The sequence below is a fragment of the Abramis brama genome (genome assembly GCF_963993115.1).
Source record: "Abramis brama genome assembly, chromosome: 23".
NCBI classification, from domain to species: domain Eukaryota; kingdom Metazoa; phylum Chordata; class Actinopteri; order Cypriniformes; family Leuciscidae; genus Abramis; species Abramis brama.
The window spans coordinates 15,712,714-15,727,498 of NC_139985.1; the positions used below are offsets into that span (position 1 = coordinate 15,712,714).

The 14,785-nt window shown below is 39.2% G+C and overlaps 1 protein-coding gene across 1 annotated transcript in view; it reads left to right on the forward strand.

Annotated features, from left to right (window-relative positions):
• Positions 1-14,785, forward strand: part of tafa4b (TAFA chemokine like family member 4b) — a 62,473-nt gene continuing 47,688 nt past the window's right edge. Inside the window, exon 1 of the mRNA XM_084100994.1 lies at positions 1-391. The gene's annotated coding sequence lies outside the window, so the exon portion shown is untranslated. The remainder of the gene's footprint in view (positions 392-14,785) is intronic.

Consider the following 14,785-nt stretch of genomic DNA (forward strand, 5'->3'; position numbering starts at 1 on the left):
ATCACTCACAGTCCCAGCGGTTCCGCAGGAAGACAGCTGTTAATAACCTAACAAGCATGTCTGGAACATTATAAGGCCATTAGTCTACTAACCTCCATATGGATTTACGCACTTCTTTTCTGAGATTCAATCGCTAACGGTGCTTTTCGCTTTTTCTTTTTCGTCCTCTCTCGTTCATCCCGTCGGTGATGTTTGGCGAAGAGATTCGCAAAATAATGGGCAAATTCGGTTCATGAACTCTCCGTTTCGCTCTCCGTGTGATGGACAGGCGGCTATCGAGTTCGAGCTTGGCTGGAGTTAGTAGAAAGTGAGCTCGTTTAAAACAAACATCTGTCTTCAGACTCCTGTCACATTTGAAGCAAGGAGAATGACCTCGCTTTCATAAACGGAGGTAAACTGCTTTTCATTCTCTATTTTGGGCCAGTCTTCAGCTTAAACTATGACATTGATTAGTTGTTGGCTGCAAATTGATATTGGTTGGGTTTCCATTAACGCTAAGCAGAGCGTGAGTCGCACGAAAGTAGCGCGCTTTCCCAAAAGCATCGTTATCTGTAGCACGTAAAAACGTTCGTAAATTAAGTCCAATGGGTGCAACTTAAACGGATCTTTTTTGTATCCATTTTTGCAATATATCCGAGTCAAAGGGATATTTAATAAATAGTGTGAATGCATCTTGAGCATTACAAACACGAACATAATTGTTAAAAGTCATTTAAAACGATCCTCTGCAGTCTGCGCATGCCACGTGACAATCTTAAATTGAACAGGCATAACTTTATGCGGGCCTTTTATTTTATATTAAAACAATATTCTTAACAAATGATCTGAGTACAGTGTGACTAAATGAGCGCCTCCCACTAGTTATTCTTCCTCCTCCTCCTCCTCCTCTTCTTGTTCCAATGGCGTTCACATGTTGCATGGTGGCAGTGCATGCGGCTTAGACCTCAAACCAGATGATCTATGAATACACAATACATATACATCCTTCTGGAGCACAACAAATAAGTGAGAGCGACAGAGATCCTTTATGATGATCCACGTAACGCGCGCTGCCATTTGTTGTTCAGAAATGTTAAATAGCCTAACTTTTAGCGCATCTACAAGATGATGCGCAATTTCCATGTTTGGCAGTATTTGCGCACAATTGGAGGCGACAATCTCCTGAGGATATTGGACATAATTTCGGCCTTTATTCAACATCTTTGGACCTTTAACCACCCTTAACGACGCACTTAAAGTTCTACTTCTCAGTTAAAGAAAAAGTATAACTACAATTTCCCCCCACTCATGTAAATAGCATAAGGGGTTTAAAACAAGTAGTGATAAAAGTTAGATCACACGTTAGCCAGACTGCGTATTTTAACCTTTCGCTAAACAGACGGAAACAAAGTCGCGTTTGCCAGATGAGGTAACCATAACAACACCCCGCGTCGCGCGCTTTCCATCGCGATCGGTTTTCCTGGCTTACATAAAACGTGACAAATATGACTTCATCATAGATTTGCATATCACAAATAAACTTTAAAAAAATATTTTAGATAATTACACCGCGCTAGTGGCGAGTACAGATTGCAGTTTGCGCAGCGCGAGATGAACCTCGACAGATGCGCACGAAAAATTACATTTACATTAATCAATGATTTACTTATTCTTTTTAATAGTCGCCCCACCTTGAAGCCATTGTATTCCCACACTGTATGAATGGTGCGTAAGGAGACTTAATGAGCGATCAGTTTGGGTTTTTGAGCTGCTTATTAGCACCTATCGAAACAGCGATTCGCTGATCTGGCGCTTTTCACGCGCTTTGAATGCTCTCTCAATGGAGAAGGAATAGAGCTGCGCGGCTGAAGCGCTAAGTGCCGCCTGGACTAAACGCACCAACCTCATCACATCATGTAACAATTGCTCTTCATCTTCATCTCCACCCCTTTCCCGCTTCCCTGCCATTTGTTCTGTCCAATAAGTATTGAAAGCGATTAATTATTCCCCCTTTGTTTCGCTTCCTCCGCGGCGCGCTGCAGAGACAGTCGTGTCATTAGTTCAGCCGAGGTTGGGCGAGAATTGTAACGCGACTTAATTGTCATCGACACTCACATTAACATCCAAGCAGCACAGCTGAGCCTTGCGGAGATTGCTCAATGAAACCTGTGCGTAAGAAGAGCTACACATGTGTTTTTCCAACTCTGTCACGCACACAGTCATCCCTTTCATTTGGGCCTTGAATCACAGTGTTCCCTTTGAGCGAGATGTAGGAGAGAAAGAGGGTGTGAGAGACAGAGAGAGAGAGAGAGAGAGAGAGAGCATGTGCACCGTGGAAGAGCACATCTGGGCGGCTGCCTGCAGTCGATTGGTTTCCCCTCTTGATGTCAGTTCTGTGTCTTAGCATTAACTCGTAACCTGCATCGCTCTCTTTTCTTTTCTTTTCTTTTCTTTTCTTTTCTTTTCTTTTCTTTTCTTTTCTTTTCTTTTCTTTTCTTTTCACATGACAACAAAATTACTTCCAGCATCAATCTTTTATTAATAAACCCTAATACAATTGCAGTTGATTTTGATATTTAGGCTAGGTTTTCAAATAATTACCTTTAGAAACACATTATAAGGCATACACACACACACACACACACACACACACACACACACACACACACACACATATATATAGTCAAAGCAAAATATTTTCAGACACCAGATATAATTTAATAATTTTACACTATTGTGCATTTACTGTATGTAAGTGAGGATAGCAGAATAAAGTAAACTGTGACATATTATACCCAACAAATTTTCATACAGTGGACTACCAGTAAAATGTATAAAAATTTGGGACCAAAAATTATTCAGACACTTTGACCTGACCATGTTTTGCTTAAGTGTTTTCCTTTAATTGCTAATGCGACCTTTTTACACCACAGACTGAACAGAATTAAGCATTGCTTGGTAATTGGTCGACCTAAATTGGTATTATCTAATTGTGTAGTTAAATTTAACAGCTGACAGCTATTCAGCCTAATTCATTTGTGAGACAGTCTAACAGAAGGATGGCCAAAACCAGTGAAATATCAACTGATTTGATAACTAAGAACAAGTTCTTGTCATATTTTATTACCATTTCTAAACTATAGCGAATAAACTATACTAATGTGAGAAACATTGAAGGTGTCTGAATAAATTTTGGTTTGACTATATACATATATATATATATATAGTTCTCATTTAGTAAGTATATGCATGGGAGGACGAGTCGTGTTCATATTCGAGGGAGGGAGGGAGGGAGGGGTGTGGTGGGTTGGAGAGGGGGAACGAGGGACGCTCGAGGGGATCTCTGATAGATAAGGCACGGATTGTGAGCAGCTCAGCTGGTCAGATCTGCTCTCTGAGCTCTGAGCTGGCATTAGCCAATCCACTCTGTTCTGCCGTGATGGATGGATGCTCTTAGAACGGACAAGGACCGGGGAGAGGCAGAGTGAGAGAGCATCACACAAAGAGAGATGGTGGGAGGGTCATTAAAGAGAAGGAGGGAGCCATATAAATCGAAAGGGGTTAGAAAGAAATTAATGATGGAGGGAGAGACAGAGTGAGAGATTCATGAGGAACAGAAGGCAGTGATGGGAAAGTCTCTCATCTGTAAATGAGATTGTCCCTGATGGCCATTTTCTCCCCCAGTTCGCTCATTCTTCTTTCCCTCACAAACCTCAATGCTCCGCTGGACGCAGGTCTCAATACCGGGGCTCCGCGAGTGCTGACAGTGAAAAACAGAGATACTGGAGGGAGTCGGGCCTCGGGAGACTCTTTCGTATTTTCCCCTCTCTCACGTAGTCACTTCACACCACTTGGCCCTGAAACCTTATAAAACAAGGGAGGTCTGAGAGGGCACATTATTCAACAAAAAAGTTTAAGGGAAAGAGAGTTGAAAGCGCAAAAATACATCAGAGCTATAAAATACTAAAGCAAGTTTGTTTAGGATTCGCATAGGAAACAGATATTTTCAAAAATTCACTGTTGTCCATATCAACGCTGTATCAGACTCATCCGGATAACTGAAACCAGCACTTTCATGTTCACACCGTGGACTTGCTCTTTCTTGTTTCATACAGACGCAACTGGCAGCATCTTGCATCTCAGTTATTGACTGCAGTGAAAATGACCTCAGAAGATTAAATATTACTGCGCTGTTCGTGTTGTTGCTTGGTTAATTGTTTTGCTCATTAGGCTATATTGTACTTTTAGGATGACAGCTTTTAGGATAGTAACCAAATTCTACAGTAATAGCCTATATTATATAAAAAAAAAAAATCTAAAATAATTTTAACTCATCATTTTCATTTCTATTTAGTTATTTATTTAGTGAGTAGCTGTGTAATATGCAGGTTAATTCTCAAACACGTCAATACTTGATAAGTTTTGTCTGGAAAGAATCTTATGGTATATGTATATGGAGATTTGAAAAAACCTTAGTAAATAGTACATAACGTACACATTTGCAAAAAAATAAATAATAATAAATTCAGGGTGGTACAGCATGACCATGATTTTTGTACATGATATTATTTGAAATACCTTGCAGTATGCACATACTATATGAATATAATAATTCAGTAACATGGTTTATATCAAATGTACCATCTGATACCTTGACTGCACCATAATACTTTTTTTGTAATGGTACTGGCTCATCCTATCCATTATCTCTTCAATCATATTTTTTTCTCATTGACATAGCTTTACAATTTTCACTGTCTGTCCTGATGGTATTAAACAGCGTCGAAGCCCTCCTGCTTTTCTGCAGTGAGTGGCGGTTTGGATTGGTTTATTCCACTCAGAATGGATGACACCCATTTCAGTGGGATTTGCTTTAAATAACAGGCTAAAGGAAAAAGCTCTTTGGCTTTAGCATGGGATACATTGGATAGGCATGCACTTCAGTCTGATCTGAGCAGTGTCAGTGAGAGCTGTCAGATTTAAATTCAAATATGTTGAGGTGTTACCACACCAGAAGCCAGACAAACACACACACACACACACACACACACACACACACACCCCTAACATTATAACCCCAAACCCTACACTGTAAAAGAAAAAGTTGCTGCCTTACATTTTTAAGTATAATCAACTTGGATATTTAAATCATTTCAACTTAAATTACATTAAACTGAAAACGAGTTGAATCTTGTATAACTAATTGGTTAACTTATTTTGATGAGTTAAAGCAATGTAAAAACATATATTGTCATAAATTATTGATCATATAATTTTTTACTGTGTCCTCTAGTGGATTGGGTTGCGTTGGCATAAGGTAAAGCAATGCCTTCAGTATTCAGGTTACAACTCTGAACGAAAAGAATAAGCTATTAAATGTGCATCAGTTTTGTGGGCGGCTTTAAGTGCTTTTGTGGCCCAAGCAAATGGAACCAAAATGTTGCTTTTCAATTGTACAGATTCTCAGCCAGCTCACAACAATCTCTATCGATAAACCCGTTTTGTCTTTTCAGTGGCTCGTATGAGCTTTCAAACCTATTGTGAGGATTGAAATCTCAAGAGGTGGAGAGTCTATAAACTGCATGTGTCTAGGCTTTTACGCACACCTGATGACAAATGCGGTTTTGATGAAAATACATCATCTGACACATGCATTTGTCACCAGAGTACAGACCTTGAGCCATTCAAGCTGTATTAAAATGTGCTTCAATACATAACAATTCATGCACTTTTATGAAGAGGCACGAAAACCAGACACATTTAACAAACGGTCCCACTATATTAAGTGTCTTTAACTACTATGTAACATTTAAACTAATCATTTGATATGATATACACTTATTGTGTACATATGAAATACACTTATTGTGTACATTAATGTTTTTACATTGTACTTATATTTTTAAAATACCTGCATATAATTACAGCTGTAATTCATTTTTGTAATTACATCTATAATTACAATTTTGACCCTTAAACCTTAACGCACCCATAAACCTAGTCATACCACCAAACCTGTCTTTAACCTTACCCGTATCCCTCCTCAATAGCAGCAAAAGTGTTTTGCAATACAACATGAAAACAGCAAGTACATTGTATCTAAAAATCATTTTTTTTATGTAAGTACATAGTAGTTAAAGACACCTAATATAAAGTGTGACCTACTAGGGTCTATATATATCTATATATATATATACACAGGTGGAGTCTATAAACTGTTTGTGTTTGTGTGTGCAAGTTTACACCTCTTTGTGTGTCTGCGTTTGTAATGGTTATGATTAATCCGAATGATGGATAGCTTTATTGTCTGTGTGATTAACTACATTGGTTTGTTCACTGCAGTCGAGTGAGAGCATCTTTGTGCATTGTAAGGTGTTTAAAGCATTAAGTCTGATTTATTAAAGCAATGAGACACTCAAGGCCATGCGTTACACTGATTATACTACAGCTAAGAGACGATAGAAATAAAGCTGACAGAACCCATTTCCATACCGGCGTGATGAAACCGATCTTCAACCAGATGGAACTGGATTAATTGTTTGAATGTTCCGATCCCAATTTGACTTTTGACCCGTGATGCCGCCTGAATCATAATCATACAGTGTTTGTTTGTTGGCCAGAGGAGAACTGTCCCACTGGCTGAGCCTGGTTTCCGTGCCACTGTCGCCTCTAGGTTGCTTAGTTGGGGACACTTAATATTCAACAATATTACTGACATGACACCATTGTATGAGAACTGTAAATCCAAAGATTTTTCTCTGTGCAGAGTAACTTGGGAGTTTGGTTTGAGTGTGTGTGTGTCCTGATGTGTATAAAAGCCAGTGTGTGTAAAAGGGAGAATAAGTACGAGGGGTTAGACGGCCGCGCTCCTGAGGGAACAAGGCAATACGGTGTTACACTCCAGAGCCCCAGAGACAAATTAATTCACTTATTGACACCGCTGACACATCTCAGTGACTTTGTAAAATTAACAATTGATCACACTCACTTGCTCTTTCTCTCCTTTTTTCTTTTCCCATCTCCGTTCCCCCTTTCTCCTTCGGCCGATCTCTTTGCACGCCTGGCACGTTTAGTCATTATTATAATTACGCGGCAGCCTGCAGGAGTCTGGGCATTAGCGATAGAGGGGTGTGAGATAATCGGGACAGTGGCCGGCCTCAGCACGCCTTTGCAGGGATGAGGACAAGGAGAAAGACCCCGGCTCCGACAGCGGCGGACCAATCTCATTGATTGTCCAAATCCACTTCCAAACAGGACATAGTGTCAAGGGTCACCAAACACAGGGACAATAAAAAAGAGCAGTGCATTTATCACAGAGAGAAAGAGAAAGAGAAAGAGGACACAAGTAGAATATGGTGACAGACTGTTTGGTTTGTACTGCTGCACACTTTCTGACTTTTGTTTCCTTCATGTGGTTAATCATTTTTTTAAATCTATGAGACAGATCAGAATGGGCAAAAAGTTATATTTTAGATATGCTGTCAGTAGACTTTACACTAATCCACAGATCCATGAATGGTTTTGTGTTTCTACAGATTTTTGGCTTGGGGTCTTTCCCCCAGTCAAGTCTTCATTCTGTATTGATATTCGGCTATTGGGATTCTCAGTGTCCCCTTAAACTTTTTCTTTTATTTGCTCAGTGGTTACTTGGTTCCCAGTTCTGACTCATTTAAGCATCATCTTTGTCTCAGATTGTTTCTCCTAAAATTACGTACAAAACAATTTCGAATTTTTTTGACTTAAAATAGAAGTTTAGAGCTTTATAAAATAAAATTTAAATTGTGATTTTGGACGAATTTGAGGATAAATATTCAAGTTATTATGTTAATATCTCTTTTTTAGGACAGAAACTGGAGGAGGACTTGCTTTTTTTTCTAGTTAACCATTTTGCTGTCTAACATGTCTAACAATTAAGATAATAAAGAGATCTCACTTATAATTTTTTGCCCTAATGGTCATGGTGAAGTCTAATTTCGGATCCAATGTACAAAATTTCAGACACTGTAAAGTAACTTTTCAAAGATGATTTTTACTTGTGTGCTGAACTGATGGTAAGATGTTTTAGAGTCGGACAGATGGCTGAGAGATGTTGGTGCACAATGCTGTCAGGTGGTAAATGGTGCAATTGTAAAAAAATTTTTTTCTTGTGTGTGTAATATGTTTGAGAGGAGCATAGTAATGTAGCAGATTGTACTGCTTTGGGGCAAAACATTTATTAGCCTGCAAGTGCTGTAGTAGTCACACTATACTTTCATAAAGCACACATGAACCTGTCTAGATTTATCATTCAACACACACAGTGAAATCTAATGGAGGACTTCATTCTCCTGTTCATAATTAATTCTAATTAGAAATTATAATAATTGTTTTAATACAGACCTTATAAAAGGTATTTTTAGAAATTAATGAAGACATTATTTAGTCTTTTGTGATTCGTTGTTCCTTTTGAGGACCTATACAAAATGGTTTGGCTAATGTCTGAGTGTCACAGACTGGTTGTAGTCAAGCCCACGACAAAGGAGAATTTAAATGAATAACTCTTTAATAATTCCACAAAGAAGAACACCCAGGAGATAACAAAAACACAACCATCTCAACATTGAATAATACTGGAAACAGGAACTCAGGACTTATATAGGAGCAAACAAGGGTAACTGATGACAAACAGCTGAACAGAGTCACTAATCTAGGAAAGCTAACCTAGGAAACTAATCAGAACTAATTAACATCCTTGAAAACTAACAATGGAACTCAGACAGGATCAAAACAGGGCAAAAACAGCCTCTGAACGTGACACTGATGACATTTTTCAGTAATTTTTGCCACAAAAAGTAACCAAAAGCACAAGCAGTCATATACAGTACAAATTAAACAATTTGTTTAAAATGAATATATGGGCTGAATACAAAAGCCGCAGCTTGTGAATGAACAAATGAAGCAGTGAAGCATCTAATTTAGTTAAAATGAGGTCATCATGCATATCTTCATTGAACTAGTACATCAGAGCAAAGCTAATTGGACAGTTAAGAGCGTCTGGGCTGTCTCAAGACACTGCCGTGAGAAGCAACACCTCGCTAAATGAGCTGTGAGCTCTGAACTTCAGCTTAGTATTAACTCCACATCTAATTCAGAGGGTTTAAATGTGATGTGTTGAAATCTTATGAGGAGTGATTTTTTAAAGTTATAAGGCAAGCATCTTCGCACACGCGCACAAAGTCCTGGAAGGAAAGACTCTGGTTACAGATATTTCTTTTTGCTGGGTCTGTGAGGAAATGGAAGAGAGGGAAAAAAAAACTGTCTGGCGGAGTCATTGGATCTTGGGGACTGTGAATCCAGTCTGAGCAACAGGCTGTGGATGGGACTTAAGTGCAATGAAGATCAATTCTTCTGTAACTTTAAACTTAGGACCCCTTATCATCATATTACCCTTGGGCTTGAAGCAAAAAAAACAAAAAAACATAGAGCTGACAGTAGAGATTTGCTTAGATAGATTTTTCTACCTGAAGCACACCTGCTTACAAATACTGTTTTGGGGAACTGTATTCAAACTGTACACAAACTGTATCATTATATACTTATTATATAATTGTTATATTACAATGATATCATATTTTGTGCTGAAAGCTTACTTTGTTATAAATGAAAAAGCCTTACAATGTCACTGCTAAATACCTGTAAGTATTGTGATATATATTTTACTATCACTTTTCTCTCAATTAAAATTTACCGTCAACTACAGACGTTGCATCCATGATTCCGCCATGTTTCTCACTGACACGCCCCCAACTCGTACAGATCGGGGCTTAAAGAAAATCCCGAGCTCCCCACTGGTATTTACGACATTGTGGTGGTGTTCAAGTGCGTTCAACTCGTAATTACGATCTATACGAGATGACTTGAACGCACCATAATCAACGAGAAAAACTACAAAGGACTACAAAACATGATGTCAAAACAGGAAATTACATAAAAGTCCACATATGACCAGGGGAACACAAGACAGGAATCATAACACCTGCATTTGTCACCAGCCATGAGCCAATCAAGTTGCATTAATATGTTTTTAAATACATAAAAAATCGGTGGAGTCATGCACGTTTTAGGCCTGAGAGACTTAAAAAAACAACAACACTTTAACAAATTAGTATTTCCATAAAAGTAAAACTCAGTCTAGTCGCAAAACAGTGTTCATTTAGTGTGCAAGCAGACCCAATTTCAAATTCTGAACTCTTATACAATTTACAATTAGCAAAATACTATATATGTATACATACAACAATTTTCCAGCATCCCTCCTTCACCCCAACTCCTCATGCTTAACTATTTTCTATCCCAACCAGGGATGGGGGAAGTACTCTGGGTTCTGGCTAAATTACGAGCTCGGAGCCCTCCCTTCGGACAGCACGCCAAATATGCATACTTTTTACTATATCCGATTATGTAAGGGTCAACTTGTGAAATATTTTTTTTTGGAAGTTGCATTCAAAATCTGATTGGGCAATTTGCATGGTCATGATGTTTCTTCTAGATCTGCGTGCGCTTTAGTGTGTAAAAGGGTGAATGTGTCAATGTGTTAAAGGTAAATGGTAAAAGTCAATGTACACTCACCTAAAGGATTATTAGGAACACCATACTAATACTGTGTTTGACCCCCTTTCGCCTTCAGAACTGCCTTAATTCTAAGTGGCAATGATTCAACAAGGTGCTGAAAGCATTCTTTAGAAATGTTGGCCCATATTGATAGGATAGCATCTTGCAGTTGATGGAGATTTGTGGGATGCACATCCAGGGCACGAAGCTCCCGTTCCACCACATCCCAAAGATGCTCTATTGGGTTGAGATCTGGTGACTGTGTGGGCCATTTTAGTACAGTGAACTCATTGTCATGTTCAAGAAACCAATTTGAAATGATTAGAGCTTTCTGACATGGTGCATTATCCTGCTGGAAGTAGCCATCAGAGGATGGGTACATGGTGGTCATAAAGGGATGGACATGGTCAGAAACAATGCTCAGGTAGGCCGTGGCATTTAAACGATGCCCAATTGGCACTAAGGGGCCTAAAGTGTGCCAAGAAAACATCCCCCACACCATTACACCACCACCACCAGCCTGCACAGTGGTAACAAGGCATGATGGATCCATGTTCTCATTCTGTTTACGCCAAATTCTGACTCTACCATCTGAATGTCTCAACAGAAATCGAGACTCATCAGACCAGGCAACATTTTTCCAGTCTTCAACTGTCCAATTTTGGTGAGCTCGTACAAATTGTAGCCTCTTTTTCCTATTTGTAGTGGAGATGAGTGGTACCCGGTCGGGTCTTCTGCTGTTCCACAGGACTGCCGCATACTGGATGTTTTTCCCTTTTCACACCATTCTTTGTAAACCCTGCGTGAAAATCCCAGTAACTGAGCAGATTGTGAAATACTCAGACCGGCCCGTCTGGCACCAACAACCATGCCACGCTCAAAATTGCTTAAATCACCTTTCTTTCCCATTCTGACATTCAGTTTGGAGTTCAGGAGATTGTCTTGACCAGGTCCACACCCCTAAATGCATTGAAGCAACTGCCATGTGATTGGTTGATTAGATAATTGCATTAATGAGAAATTGAACAGGTGTTCCTAATAATCCTTTAGGTGAGTGTATATAGTCTTGTCGTCTTGTAGATTAGACTTAGAAGGGACATCTCTCACTGCTCCACTGCTCCACGCACACACACTCACACACACACCAACTTGTAAATACATATTGAAATGAGATGCTTTATAGTGCAGGGTGGTGAAATTGCCTGTTTATCTCCAGTAATATCGGCTGAGTGAGAGCTGATGTACTCATCTGCAAGCACACTGATACGGCAGGGTCAGCAGTGCGGAAGCTCCCTGTGTCCATTCGGATTGGCTGTCGGAGCTTTACTGCGAGCTTCCCCGCAGTTGCTTGTGCACATAAACGCACGCACTGATATTGCCTGGAGACGTGGGAATGCAGCAGGCTGGAAATGTTTCAGTGAAAAGCCAGATAAATGCACCGGTGGCCTCTGCCTCCCACCGCATTTCAATATTGTGCATTTTCCCAGAAATCTGAGATGCTTTTAAGAACTTCTGTTGGCCCTCTCGCCGTTTGGGCTCATTTTCGGCGGGGCCTCTCGTCGGAAAGATAGAGATGTTTTGCAGGGATTCATTTTTCTGCTCTGTTTGAGTCCCGGAGCATGAAATGGTGTATTTAGGATCAAGTCTGTTGTTGCAAATGGCTTGCGTGTGAGTGTGTGTGTGTGTGTGTGTGTGTGTTTGTGAAAGAGAGAGAGCAAAAATGAGTGAGAGAGTGACAGGGCATGAGGAAGTTGACAGAACCACAGGAAGTTGATGACTTTTTTTAAACACATTGTATCTCCAGGTCCAACTTTCACATGTACAGTATTACCCTGTGGCATAAAATAAGACAATGTAGTGGAAGGACTAGCATAATCTTAATCCGCTTACATATGTACGTTGTTCCTTTGGGTACAGGAAAATGTTACATTTGGGTGAAGCTTAAAAATTCAAAATAAGATTGCAATACTAGATTATAATGTTTGTTTAAAGTAGGGCAAAAAGTCAATTAGTTAAAGCCAAAGGGTGTCATACTTTATTCTATACAGCTTAAAGAAATAGTTCACTCAAAAAAAGAAAAATCTGTCTTAATTTGCTTATTCTCACGTCTTTCTGAAGCCTTATGACATTATTTCTTCTGCACACGAAAGGAGGTCATTTATTAAATATTCACTTATAAAGAAATGTGCGCTTTATACACCTGTCCAGTAGGCGGCAGAAATGGTAGAAAATTGTACTTGCTTTTTCTAGTGTTTTAAAGGCTTTTGGCAAATTAATGTATAGGTGTTTTTTTGCCACCTACTGTAATGGAGTATAAAGCACTGGCTGGCAGAGCACAGTAGAGCAAAGACTTTCACCAAATATCATTGAAGCAATTTGAAAATGATCAATCAGCCACATACAATTTTGTTTGCTGACTCTCTTGAGTTACAAAGCCATTGCATTGAGTTTACAAAGAAGAAAGTGAGTCATACAGGTTTGGAAGGATATGAGGGAAAGGTAATGATGATAGTATTTTCATTTTTGGGTGAACTGTCTGTCTTTTTAATATATTTAAGTTATAGTAAGCCATCAGCAGGTTGATTTCCCCAAAACTTGTAAACACATCTGCTCTATTGCTTTCAAAACTTTTCACTGTTTATTTGAGAATCCTGACCCACCCATCATAGTCATAAATTCTCAAGCAACATTGTAAATCTGGGGTGTATCCATCTTTTTGTCCGTATATATATGGCGTCATATAGTGTTATACTGTTATCTACTTTGCTTTAGACCTTAAAGTGTGGTCACAATTACCACTGCATGGTGAATTTCACGCGATTAAGAGTTTTGCATGAGGGTGAAAGATGTCACAACATGTTCAAGTTGGTCACATGGATTCTCCATGCTGACCAACAGAAATAGGGTTGGTTTGAAAGTGACTTTGGTGTGAGCTGTGCTTCATACGTCACTACACTATTGAGACAACAGACCATGTTGCTAATGTGCCCCTTTAGTCAGGGTGCCAATTGTTCAGCTGACAAAATTATGCCTTTTAGAAGATAAAAACTCTTTATACATTTATACATTGCATGGCACTGTTAAGGCCATAAGTCTATCCCTCACAGCCTCATTTTCATCCGTGTACAATTTCATATGCCGTCTATCTGACTAAGGTCTATTGATCAAACAGCAAGTACAACATATCTCAAAAACTATAAGATGCGTTAGAAAATTAGATGTGAAATGGTATCATCATTTACACACCCTCATGTCATTCTAAAACTGTATGACTATCTGTCTTCTGTGGAACGTAAAAGGAGATTTTCTGAGACATCTCTTAGTGTTGTTGTTGTTGTTTTTTGTCCATACAATGGAAGTCAGTGGTCACCAAAACTGTTTAGTTACCAACATTCTTTAAAATATCAGAAGAAAGAAAGTAATACAGGTTTGGAACCACACGAGGGTGAGTAAATGACAGAATTATAATTTGTGTGTGAACTATCTCTTTAAAGACAGTGTGAATCATTGAACAGGCTGTTTTTTCAGCTTAGTTTTCATTAGCATAAAATTAGATATGCTATCTAGCATAACTAATATATTTTAGGTAAAATTAAATTCTACAGAAAAGTCAGCCAGTTTAACATCCCAAATAGTTATTTTTAACCCGATTTTACTCTTTCCTTCCAGTTTGCTTGTCACATTAGTAATAGGTAAACAAGCAGTTATCAACAAACCAATAGTTCAAATGTCAAGAAGTCTAAAAGGGTTTTATTATCATCAGCCAGCCAGGCATGTAATATTGGAGTCCATTTCATTTATTGCACCCTATTTTTGAGAGACTCGGAAACTCAATTCACAATTCACTGGTCAATTTAAATGACTCCGTCTAGCAGGTATGTACAGTCGGGGCTGTGCTTTATTTTCGACAGGAAAATGGGCCAAGTATTCCACCTTGGGATGTGTGCCCCAACGTGTCACTTCACCTGCATGTGTGTTTATACTTAATGCTGAAATCCGGGCTGGAGATGCAGACATTAAATGCAGGGCACAGTTCTTTATCTTAGTCAGTGGTGTTTTTGAGCCTCTGCATGTCAATGAAGCGCGGTTGTGCGCGTCTGAGTGTGTGCATGGCTTTGTGTTTGTCATTAAGGTTAAGCCAAATGCAAATCAAAGCAATCTCCTGACAGACCTTCCTACGCAGACCGCCCCACTTCACGTTAATGATCACCTCGGT